Source organism: Gymnodraco acuticeps, unplaced genomic scaffold, assembly GCF_902827175.1.
Source record: "Gymnodraco acuticeps unplaced genomic scaffold, fGymAcu1.1, whole genome shotgun sequence".
NCBI lineage: Eukaryota > Metazoa > Chordata > Actinopteri > Perciformes > Bathydraconidae > Gymnodraco > Gymnodraco acuticeps.
The window spans coordinates 2,426,513-2,440,009 of NW_022990501.1; the positions used below are offsets into that span (position 1 = coordinate 2,426,513).

Below are 13,497 nucleotides of genomic sequence, written 5' to 3' on the forward strand. Positions count from 1 at the left end.
GTATGGGGCTGCTCTTCTTCCAATTGACCACAATCCACTTGAATCAATTGGGCTGTGTTTGCCCCTTCCCTGGACCTGGGGCGCCCGCTATTAAGCCAGGGCATGAAGTAACGGCCCGGGTCTTCTTTCATCTTCTTTCAAACGTCTTTGCTTTCTCTGCATCAGTTGTTGCTCGCTCGCTGAAGAGAAAAAGGATAACAGGATCAGGAGGCGTGGCCGTCTTATATACTGCGTGCATTCAGGTAGGCTCGCCCTGATTGGCCGGCTACGTTTATGCAACTCAGTACGTGAATGCTTGCATAGCATGGTTAAGGGTAGTACCCATAGAGTCCAGTAGAGGGCAGAGCCTGTGTGAAATATAACCACAACTTGGAGAAATAAATCACATTCAAAATAAGAAAATGTGTACAAATGAGGTTTTCTAAACTCTCAAATTAGGTTTCAAAATGTAAAAAAAAACATGAAGAAGAAAAAACAAGACAGCAAAGATTTTTTAAAATGGCCAAAGACCAGGGTTTAACATCTGCTAATATAAGGTGTGCATTAAGTGAAGGAATCATCCTAATGTCCTTGCAGTTCTCAAACTCTCTTAAGCTCTATAGAAAGGTTGTTGTCTCACTCTGATTGGCCGAGAGGGGAAACACACCAGCTGCTCTCAATTCTTAATTAGGAGCCAACAGGTGATCTGAACAACCTGCAATCAACTCATGTGATATTCAGCAACAACAGGCTTACTGCAGACCCTTTGACATTTTTTAAAAATACATTTAACTAATTAATAAAAAATGTGCCCTCTACATGGGAAGTGGTTTTCTCTAAAATTGTAATTTGAAACCGTAATGCAAATGAATGACCCATTTTATGACTAAGGGTCACTTAAAGGCTTGATTTCCTTGATGACATTTCTACACAAAGCAGTTTTCCACTTCTATAACTAAGTTCAAAGAACGACATTATATGTAATTGTTGCTTAAGGAACAGCAATATTTATTCAAACAGAGTAGTTAAAGTGACAAATTTGTTCCATATTTAACTTACAGAATAGGGCTGGACAATATGACCAAAATGTATCACACAATGCAAATGTAACATTAGATCTATAAATAATACAATATCAATATATGTTTTTAATACAACATTTTCTGATTATATTCACTCTTACACTGACTTTCTGATATTTGTAGTTTTTTATAATTTATATAATTATTGAAAATGTGTCTCATTGATCAGTACTTAGATAAATGACACCTATTGTCCAGCCCTGCTCCAAAGAGCTATGGCAAAGGTCAGGGGAACACAGGGCTGAATGACATGGGCTTCAGTGGAGAAAACAAAAAATGGAACCAGTCCCTAAACAAGTTTTTTTTTTCATCATCCCAAAAGGACGATTAAGCAGTCAAGATGTTAAGTAAAAGCTCTTACAGGTGAATCTGCATGCAATTCTCTCAGTACACACAACACATCTGTATGAAAGCAGCTTACATGTACGCAACTGAATGCACAATCACAATCAACAATCGTTTTCTCAGCCTGAACGAAATGATTGACAAAGCCTGTTTTTCCTCCAGACTGGAATTCATAATAATAAAGACTTAGAATAAAAGTGATTGTGCTTTTATAACCAAAGTAGGACAAATAATACAAAGACAAGATGTACATCACTTATAAAACATTAACACTGTTATATAAAATTTGAATTTGAAGCACTTCTGTGGCAGTAAACAATTTCAGGAATTTACAAGATGGCTGGTAATGAACTGGATATCAATTACAGGAAAAAAGAACAAGACAACTGACAAGCAAAGATCAGGTATGGCGCCGCACGAGCAGACGCCACGGACGATGTTTGTGTAGACACTCACGGTCGCCATTAAATGTGCATTCATGTTGCTTTACTGAGGGGAAACCAGCAGTGGACTCCTGCAGGCCGGCACCCGAAAAGCAAACTAATTGAAGTCCACAGGCTCAAACATGAGGGCACTTTTTTCTTTTTTTTTCAACACCAAATGAGAAATTTGAAGTATAAAACAATAGCATGTATTGTGCAGTATTTCTAAAGTATTTTTTCCATCCTTTAATGGTCAAAGTCCTTCGTCTGAAGCAACGGTAGGTTTTCTTTTTGTGCACGGTTTGCTTCTTAGCTTTTGAGGAACTGTGGAAAGAAAATATAGTCATTTATTTTTCTCTCCTTAAATCACAGATATTAAAATAAACATGGTAACACTTTATAGCAGCGTGGGTCTATTTACATACTTAAACTCAGAATGTAGTATTCTGTGTCTTGGTATGCACCACATATACCAAAGCTAATTCCTTGTATGTGTAAAGATGCATGGTCATAAAACTGATTATGATACATTCTCAACTTCTTGTAGCGCTGTATAATTTTACTCATGAACATGTGTTATAATTATAACATTATAAAGCATTTATTAATTACGTATAAGGTCAAGTATCATACAACTTAATAATTGCTTTTTACTGACAATCATTTTGCAAGGATCGTGCATTGAAATCAACTTGGTTGTAAAACATTATAATATTTAAATAATGCATTTTTATCATAATTGTTTTGCTTAGAGTAATGTAGCTGAATAAAATATTACTTAATCTATGCATACAAAACAGGGTAAACTAAATTGTATTCGACTTATTTATGACTACTTCTAGTGATTAAAAACTTGTGGTGTATTTAACGTGCCTTTACCCCTGGGATGTCATTTCTTCACTTAAAGCACTCAATGACCACTTAATGTAACTAATAATCCCATTGTAAGGCATTATAAAAGTGATTCATGTATATAAAAACATAATGTTTTACAACTATTGCTAATTATAAAACGCTAATCCTTGCGAAAAAAATACGCCGTATATTTATCTCCTTTCTCACACAGCCAGAATATTTTTTTAAATTGAAATAACAATATTATTTTAAAGAGGATTTCATTTATTAATACTTAAAGTAGCAGCAGTCTGGTGTAAGGGAATATCAAAACACTGCTTTGAATAACAAACTGGAGAATGCTGTAATCAGCCAATCAGAATTGAGTATTGTTTTATACAGTAGTCGTGTATTAAAAGATTATGTGTTACAACAATGGGAATTTAAATACAGAAAATATCAGTGAGTAACTAGAAATTATGAGTTTATAAGTCTGTCTAAAATGCTTAATTTTGTGTTATGATTATTGTCATAGAGCATTTACGAAAAACACATATATATGGGAAGAGGAACACCAAATAACTAGCAAGGAATTTGATTTACCTCCTCCACCTGTCCTCTCTGTTTGGTCCTTGAGTCTCCACATGACATAAAGCTGGATGGATGAGTATCATCAGGCTCCCTCTGAGCATGACCTGAGGGGAAAGCAGGACGACTGTACAGAAGGACATCCCCTAATTCTGTAGGAGACACAAGAAAAAAACCTTTTAGTCAGCTAGTCCACTCAATCACCTTTAAAAAAGTGCAATAAAATCCATCCAGTGCCTGAGTGCTGTCGGCTCTTGCTGCTTCCTTTTCCTCCGGGTGGAGTCTTGTGCTTCTCCTGGCCCTCTGCAGCCTCCCTGACCCTGTGAGTCCCAGTGCTGCCCCTCCGCCCCCGGGCCTCCCCAGAGCCCACCCGGGGCAGCGTGGCGCCTCTCGCTATATATTCGCCGTGGGACATCTGGCTGGAAAAACTCAGAGGCGTGCAGGAGTCTGGGGACACAGAGATCCAAATGTTAGTGAGTTATTAGGAGATAAACAGGATTAAGTCTCTGATTTCATTATTGGTTCCGTTTTTACCATCATTGAAGACATCTTTGGGTTGGTAGTCCTGGTGACCAGACTGGTTCTGTTTATGTCTTCTGGGTCTTTTATGTGTTATTGCAGGACTCATGTTGCTGTCTGTGGACATGGGGCTGCTGGGCCGCTGGGGGCGCCGACCTGAAGTCATCACAAGTTTATTTAATAGCAAATATAATGTACCAGAATACTCAAATATTAGCCAGGATTCCATGTTTTTTTATGTTGTCATTCTACTGTAATTGTAAACTGATAGAGAAAAACTATGATGTCACAACAGAAAATAATCCAGGGATCACCAGTTATCGAAATACATCATCTGAGAATCATGAATGTCTCTACACCATGTGATACATGTCAAACAATTGTACATGTTGGGAAATCAACAACATTCTTAGATTCATATTCAATGTTTCACAGCAATAAATCCAATTGATATTTAATTAATGATCATGCTAGATAAAAAGTCTAAAGATCCCTTAGTGCTTTATCCTCTGGGGACCGTGAATGTCTGTAAAAACGTTTCAAGGCTAAATGTATGATCGTTTTTTTCGTTTTTTTTTTTTTTGACCAAATGACCCAGAAAATACACTTGACTGCTCTGTGTATCTGCATCTGGGTATGTGCAGGCCTACAATGAGATTCACTAAAGTTATTGGGATTCATCATCTGGGGACTATGAAAGTCCGTACACAATGCAATGTTTTAAAGATGTGACACAATTCTACTAAATAAAAGAAAACAAATGTAACCAGATGGTGAAACTACATGAACAGTTGGGGAATTACCAACACTCCTGGATGTATCCTCTGGGGACTTTCAATATCTGTATGTCATTTTACAGAAATGAATTAAATACATATTTAACTAATGTGGTGCTGGATAACGAGTCATGGGATCACTAGGATTAGTTATCTTCCTCCTCTGGGGGACCATGAATGTACAAAATGTACTAATAACTACTGTATTGGCATCTTTTCAATACAGAAGTTGCTTGATATTTTTTGTCTGGAACAAATTATGCCCAATACGAAAATGTAGCGAATATGTTTAAAGACAAATAAAACCCAGCCCTCCCCAGAAGCCCTCTCACCTGACTCCTCTGGATATCGGCCTATGCGCAGGCCGGCGTTTTCCCGCAAAGACAACGCCGCCTGGTTGAAATCTCCGTCTGTGAAGAAGGACCCCTCCGAGGTGCTGACAACACTGGACCTGCCAGATGAGATGTTGTCTTCGGATGCTGAGCCCCAGCTGTTTACCATGGACCCTGTGACCGACCTGTCCAGATCCCCGGTGCTGGAGGCGGGGGTCTGCTCCAGCCCGTGGAGGAGCAGCTTGTGTGGAGAGGGGGGGGTGCAGCTGGTGTTTGTGCTTCTGCCGGTTGTGGTGTTGGCTTGTAGTGACTTTCAGCGGGCTCTGCGTCTGTCTCCTCATCTGCCTCCTCATCTGCCTCCTCTTCACTTTCTTCCTCCTCCTGCCCATCGGTGTCCATGCAGAAGGGGATAGAGCTGTAGGTGTGTGTCGGGGACAGAGGCCGAGCGTGGCTGCTGAGGTGTTGGCTGGGAAATGCAAATAACAAATTAGAGTTACAACAACAAACATTTGTAGCAGATGTTAAAAACGGTTGATTGCAATCAAAAATGCTGTCTCTCTGCCCAACTTTACAGCAGAAACAAACATGTTTCTACCCCTGGATGCAATACAAATTAGTCGGGATATAGTTAGTTTCCACCTTCATGATTATGAATTGGTGAGTGAATTGTTTTATAACGCAACCCTTTTATTTATATTAGGTCTTAACGTTTTTGCATAAATTAGGGCGTGGTGACTTTGATGGACAGGTACATGCCTCACTGTCAGCTAACAGCAACTTGTCCACTCTGCTAGGCTACAACGTTAGCTAGTTGTAGTTACTGTACTTGATATATGTAGAGGAAACTTCTGTGTAGCTATGCAGTGGGAGTCACCGACTCAGGAAGGAGACACGGGAAGAGCAGTAGCTTTGATGTCAAACACATGATGGTTTATTTGGAGTTAACGGCCGGAGGATTCACATCACAAGTCCAAGAGTCAGAGGTTCTGACTTCACGGTAGAGTTGCCACGTCAATTCTGGAGAGCCTCTCTCTTGCCAGCCCATCTAACTGGTTTCGCAGAGAGTAAACAACATATTTGAGGAGATAGCCTAAACAGTGTGGGAACACAGAGCTACTCGCCTCGGACACTTATGACCTCGAAGATTTTACCTTGGAGTCCACAAATACAGAGAAAGAAGTGTCCCAGTGTACCCACAACACAGACCATCTGTATCCCAGTATTGACCGGTCACAGAATGGGAACAATAACATTATTGGCTAAGCCGCCTGTGTCCTTAAAGAAGGTAACAGACATCGAGGTTTGTCCTGTATGTTACTAATTGGCGTCTTATGATAATTATTTCCACAACAATATATATATATATATATAGTTTAGTTTATGATTCAGCCTTGGGTAAGACTTTTATAGTCTATGGCTATGACGCCCATAATGCTAAACGGGAGCAAATGTTAAGTCCGCCATCGGAGCTAACGGAGCCGCAGGGTGCTAGCTGCGGCCGCACGCAAGCTCAACATAAGCAGAAGGTGTGGTACGACAAAGACGTGCTCGTGAAAGAGAGCTGAAAGCTGGCCAGAAAGTCTTGATACTGCTCCCTACAGGGCCAAGTAAGTTACTAGCCAAGTGGCAAGGCCCTTATACAGTAACCCGAAAGGCAGGCCCTGTGACCTATGAAATGCTGTCCTGATAAAAGAAAGTGCAAACAGTTGTTGCATGTAAACCTTTTAAAAGAATATCATGACAGGAAAAACCAGAAGGCAGGTAGAAAACATGTTCTGATGATCCAAGATGTTCAGCTGGAAGAAGAGGATGCGTTGGAAGCAGAGGAGGCTGACATGGTGCCGCACAGAGAGAAGTGTAAACCCCAGGCCCCTCCGGAGCATCTGAATTTGGATCAGGGGCATCAACTGGGTGAGCTTAAACAATCTTTCCCAGCATAGTTCTCAGAAAAACCTGGACGCACTGATGTGATAAAGCATAACATTGTACTGAAGGACACTAAACCTGTTCGCCTGAGGCCTTACAGGATTCCTGAAAGAATGATGGAACCACTGAGGAAGGAGGTGGAGTTGATGTTGGACATGGGAGTCATTGAACCATCTAGAAGTGAGTGGTCAAATCCTATAGTGCTTGTTCCTAAGAAAAACACCACTGAACCTCGATTCTGCTCGGACATGAGGAAGCTAAACAGCATTTCCTGTTTTGATTCATAGTACCTATGGGATGTATTGACGAGCTACTGCAGTTGGGGAAAGCTAAGTACATCACAGCTTTAGACCTCTGTAAAGATTACTGGCAAGTGCCTCTTGAGCCAGCCTGCAAAGAGTATACAGCTTTTCAGATTCCAGGGATGGGTTTGTTTCATTACACTGTACTACCCTTTGGTCTTCATGGAGCGCCTGCAACCTTTCAAAGATGAATGGACATTGTTCTTAATGGTTGCACCAGGTTTGCAGCAGCCTACCTAGATGATGTGGTAATCTAGTGAATCCTGGGAAGAACATCTGCAGCATCTTAAAGCTGTGTTGGGCAAGATACAGAAAGCCGGGCTAACCCTGAATGCCAACAAGTGTTCCTGTGTACCTGGTTGGACGTGGGCAAGGAAGGTTTAATCTGGTCACCGGAGCTGGGATAGAAAAGCTAAAAAGGACTACACATTATAAATACATATGTAAAAAAAGTGTCAAATAAAATAAAACAATAACATAAAATAAATATAAATAACATTGCATGTATTCTCAGTAAAGGTTTAATCTGGTTACCTAAGGTGCTGGGCTCCATTGTGCAGGCCGTTGCTCAGGTCTCCCTGTGTGTTGGGGGGGTGACTGTAAGACACGACGGGGGGAGACGAGGCCGCCCCTCTAACTGGTGGAGTAGGGCAGCCTTCAATTCTCCCATCTGGATCAAAACTGATAAGAAAAGGACAACTGACGTGAGGTAATGGCTAAAGGAATGAGGGGTGCTGGCATTCCCCACACATTAGTCACAGCCCATTACACATCAGTGCAAATCCCTTGGAATGGCAATCGCAACACACATTTCCATCATAGGGGAAAAAAACGTACGAAGAAGAACAATAAGCTTCCTGCACCATCTGTTTTTTTTATTGCAGAATGGCTGCATCTGTTAGAAGGCCTCAGTTCATTGTGGGTTTTATGAAGTATTTCTGTGATATAAAACCTGATGTCGTAGTAAACCGTCTGACAATGACGAGCCTTAATTGTGAAATGTGTTCTTTGGTTGCGACAATAAGACGTGTTTTGACAGAAGATTTGCATTTGTTTAGAGCATAGGGTCTGATAACTTCAGCATTGAGGGACTTCTGGCAGGTTAAAACAAGTAATGGACTTTTTAAGACCATGTAGAATACAATTTAACACATGTATTTACAGTCATATACTGGCAAAAGTATGAAGGGTTCAAGTAGCTATGAATGGAAATACAAACCCTGAATTGCTTTAGATTACTACATGGATTGATTGACATTCAAAAATATGTAATAATAAAATATAACAGCAGTCTAAACCAGCTGTATCTCAAACTAAAATCTTAAGAAGCTGGTAAGGTAGCATGATAGTCCAACCCGTCTCATGGCATTTCGTGTTCACCAACACGATTTTTAATCTATTGATTCGTGTTCACCAACACGATTTTCCCCTTTTTTTTCGTGTTGCACAGCACGATTTTAAAGCAATGTATTTCTACTGGTAATGACGTTTTCGTTTGTGTCGGCTGCCCTTAAAGGCAATGTGAGCGTCCATTCTCATTGGATAATGGAGAATTGTACACCCGGAAGTAAGTATTCCCCTTACTGTCGATTGATTTTACAGTGATATCTGCACTACTCATCGACTAAAAAACACCAGATTATCCTTGTTTAATTACACAACATTGATTGGTTTAAATTGGTGTGCAATGCTTTTGTATTTTTCCCCCTTCGATTCGGAGAAAACAAATATTTTTTTCGGAGTAAAGGATGGCAGAAGACACTACACTACCCAGAATCCCAGCTATCGTTTGGACTCACCATGTGCTCTGTTTGACAAACCCCCGTTTTTTTTTCACCATTCATTCCATATGGCTGGCGTCTATGTAACGTGCTCTTCAAATTTCTCCCTGCAGAAAAAAAAAACATGGCCGAACTTCGTTTTATTCTCGGTGGAAAATGCCTATTTTAAAGTTAGTTTGGCCATTAAAATGCGTTTTGATGTCATTTGATGCGAGAAATATGAGTTGTTATTTCAGATTATGTGTGCAGTGGATGTACATGATCTTTAGTTTGCTAGTTATTACGAAGATTACTTCAGGAAGTTGTCATTGTTACCAAGGTGGTTGCTAGGGACGCTGCTATCGATATTATTTCTGTGTTATGTTGTGTAACTGTTTAATGGTGTTGTCTTTATTGCTACCCCCTTCCCCGTCAATGTATAGTGTTGGTCCACAGCGCAAACATATTAGTTTAACAAAATCCGCATCTAAAGATAGCCTACGTTATTTTCCCCTGTGCAATTCCAGTCTCACATCTCACAGCACATCGTCATTAACAAAGCCTACCGGAAACAGACCAAAAACATTTAAAAAAAATTAAATAATACTTTATTCCGAGTGTGCTTGCTTTTCTCTTTGAAAGTCATCACATAACGGCATTGTAATACACGGTTCGGCTGCATTAAATATTACATATCTGCCGTAGTTCTGTATTTATAGAGCCCTGACGAGAAGACTTCTAGACAAACATAAGGAACTGAAAACGTGACGTGGATCATAAATATATCAGCCATTAAACAACATCTTACATTTATTTTCACACAATACGTCTCCTTGCAGTATCAACACTAATTCGGCTGACTTTTATATTTGATCCAATTGGTAGATAGGCTGTATTTACACCATAAAGGTGCCCAGCTGATATAAAGGGACACCTAGTGGTTAAAGCATGTTATTGAATTTCATTATTTTTTTTTATTAGATATGAATAGGATCCCTATAATGTATATTCATTACTCGTTATTCTCTACTAATAGTTAATTAAAGACTGTATATAATGACTATTTTGCACATCCCTTTCTTCAAGATTTTCTAAGGTTTTATTGACACACACAACTATGGTGTAGTTATGCATGGAATTAAAAACTTGGGTCGCAGGTTCCTCAATAGTGCATTACAAGACATCTATCAATATTTGTGCATACCTCCAGCAATGTTAACTATGTTGAAGCACTTATTTTAATTGATATTATACATAATGTATTATACTCTTATAAGATGTATGTAGATATTTCATCTCCGGCCTTGTCAGGTATTGAACAATCAATAAATAAAGAACACATAATTGTTAAATATAAAACACAGAATTTGTGTGATTATACTAAATGATTTACAAATAAACACCACTGCATTTACAACTGTTCACATGCTGATGTAACGCAAATGTTCCAACTTGGGATCAATAAAGTATATCTTAAGCTGATCGATGGCTACTGCCATATTTGCAAAATTTGCCTCTGAACCTTGACAAGTGCATGTTTCAGGCTTATCAATTAAGGTAATGTAATGTAATGTTATCAATTAACAACAGGGGTCACAAACATAAGACCAGCTGTTAAATAAAGCTCTTCTGACTTTAGCTGGCATGTGTGTATATTAATGCTGCCCATTATGGGCACAAACAATTTTCACCCATTTATTAATTATATTTTTAAATTTGAGTGTTTCCTATCCCCTAAACCTCCAGGGATGTACACAGTTTAATACTGGCAACTTCTTATTATGGGAAATACGAAAACGTCTTTTAAAACTACAACTCCCAGTAGAGACGTGCCATAGATAGAGAACATGTTGCGAAACAGAATAGCCAGCATGTGTAGTTCTGGGGGGGACGGGGTGGGGGGGGGGGACGCGGTGGACCCGTTCAAATCCAGTTTTGGACAGTCTGCCGTGATTTCAAGTGCTGTTCGAGGCGTACCTCGGAGCACACTCTCCAATCACAGAGCTTGAGGACTATCACGGGGTTTGTCAAACAGAGCACATGGTGTAGTCCAAACGATAGCTGGGGATTCTGGGTAGTGTAGTGTCTTCTGCCATCCTTTACTCCGAAAAAATATTTGTTTCTCCGAATCGAAGGGGAAAAATACAAAAGCATTGCACACAATTTAAACCAATCAATGTTGTGTAATTAACAAGGTTAATCTGGTGTTTTTTAGTCGATGAGTAGTGCAGATATCACTGTAAAATCAATCGACAGTAAGGGGAATACTTACTTCCGGGTGTACAATTCTCCGTTATCCAATGAGAATGGACGCTCACATTGCCTTTAAGGGCAGCCGACACAAACGAAAACGTCATTACCAGTAGAAATACATTGCTTTTAAAATCGTGCTGTGCAACACGAAAAAAAGGGGAACATCGTGTTGGTGAACACGAAATGCCATGAGACTGGGTTGGATAGTCACCATGGAGATGGTGGCGCTCTAGAGTAGTAGAGTAGAGTAATGGTGGAAAACATGTATTTACATTTATTTCAGCCAATCAAAAAAGGAATACCATTTTTTTTTTTAGAAACGTGAGTATGTGCAGTGAACAGTAGATCATTAATTTAAAGACCTACAGTAGAACAACTTTATTTAAGAAAATGTAGTCCTAGATTTGGGATTGGGGTGGAGAGAAACTCACTCTTATGGTGGATTTTAGCATTTGCAAACCATTTACATGCACTGAAACCTATAAAACATTGCAGGAAAGGGAAACCCCAAAAAGCACAATAGGGCCTCTTTAAAGTGTACCATTGCAGCTAATTCAATATTCAAGAAACGATTCGAAATTAGTTGAGAAATCGATTTGTAAATGTCAGAATATGTTTTATACCTTCTCAATAATGGAGATTTCCTGCTTTTAATTACATACAAAAGTGAACATCTTTACATTTTGGACTGACAAAACAAGACAGAAAGTGTGTATGGTACAGAACTACAGTGTGTCCTTCCCCACTCGTACCTCCTCTCCATGGGTAGGCTGTACTCGTCACAGTCCCAGGCATTAGCATGGAGGAGGCGGGGCTTCTCCCCAGCTCACTGCATTATGTTTCTGGATTTTGGGGCCCGCGTTCCTTTCTTTTGATTCTGACTCCCTGAGATGTGAGAAGAAGACATCAAGGTAAAAAAACAGACCTATGTCTCGCCTCATTAAAATTCACCAGAGTGCCAGGTAGCCGTTGGCCTTACCCGCGGTGCTGTTGCTGCCTCTGTCGGAGCTGTGGTGCGAGCCGCCTGTGCTTTGATCACGGCTCTGGTTGTAGGGGATAGTTAGGATGGATCATTCCTTCACTTCCTGCAGATGATCTAAAGAAGCAAGAACCATTTTAAACCTCTTTTTTTAGCATTAAAATGACTTCAAATACATCCAACGTGACCCCGTTTACCTTTATTAAGCAGGTTTTGCTCTATAATGTTGTACTGCATCTGTGCCATCATCTCCTTTGGTATTGGAGGAGGGTTGGGGGGCTGTTTCCAGCAGTGCATGTCCATAGGTTCAGCTAAAGCCCCCCCGGCAGCTGCTTTACTCTTGATGCTGGCCTGGATGAGCTGCGTGGTGGCGTAAGGGATGGGCTCGTACGTGGCCGCTGGGTCTCCTCCCGGGCTGGCGTAGCACAGGCTGGAGTTGTTGAACGTCTTGATGTCGTTGAGCTTGTTGGAGAGGTTCACGTCGCTGTAAATTGCCGTCTCAGGACCCAGCTGTTTGTTTTCAGGATGGCCTCCATAGTTAGCTATGCAGTCAGCTGAGGAGCACATGAACACAGGAAGTCACACAGCTGCAGCTTTGATGGAAGTGGATTTGAGTTTCAAAGACACACAGTACAGTATATCTTTATGTAACATAATCATACTGGCTGGAGATATACCTTTAGCAAACAAAAGCAAAAATAAGACAGTAAGATACATGTATTAATGCAATACTTGCAACTTTTTGTATTTCTCAAGTCTCAGTTAAACTCATTACAAGATACATAACTGGGTGTGTACTAATAGGATGGTTGTACATCGGTAGCAATATCTCTGTTATTTATAAGTAAAACAAATGTAATGCTTCTTAGAAGATACACATTTAGATTTTTTGGATGAATCCCCAACCCTAAATTATTCATGTAGTTAGAACACATATGATGATTTAGCCTATATTGTAGTTTATTTGCTTAAAAATAGACAAAATGTACAACAAACTAAAAAAGGAATATTAATTTATATGTTATCAAATGTTCAAAAATAATATCATTATAATGAATTATTTCAGCAATGGTATCTTGAAAGCCCTTCTTTGATACTGTTCTGCTTTACCTTCCTCTGCAAAATAAATACAAATGTTTGTTTGAATGGAATTGAGTCTGAGGACTCCTGCGGTGAACTCTGACATGTGTTCAGTCTGGCACTGACCTGGGCGGCTGTATGTTGTCATGTTGCTGTCACTGGTGCCGTTGCCATTATTGCAGCAGTTGATGCTACAGTCCTTGTGATTGGCACATGCATTTGGCCAATTGTCAGGCAGCCACAGCTGGTTGAGAGGTTCCCCCATGCTGAGAAGGCCAGGTCTGTAACAAGGAGGACCACAGAGCTGTCAATCAAAACCT

The 13,497-nt window shown here is 40.1% G+C and overlaps 1 pseudogene; it reads right to left on the bottom strand.

Annotated features, from left to right (window-relative positions):
* Positions 1 to 958: 958 nt before the first annotated feature.
* The window catches only part of LOC117552955, a 162,361-nt pseudogene continuing 149,822 nt past the window's right edge, over positions 959 to 13,497 (bottom strand).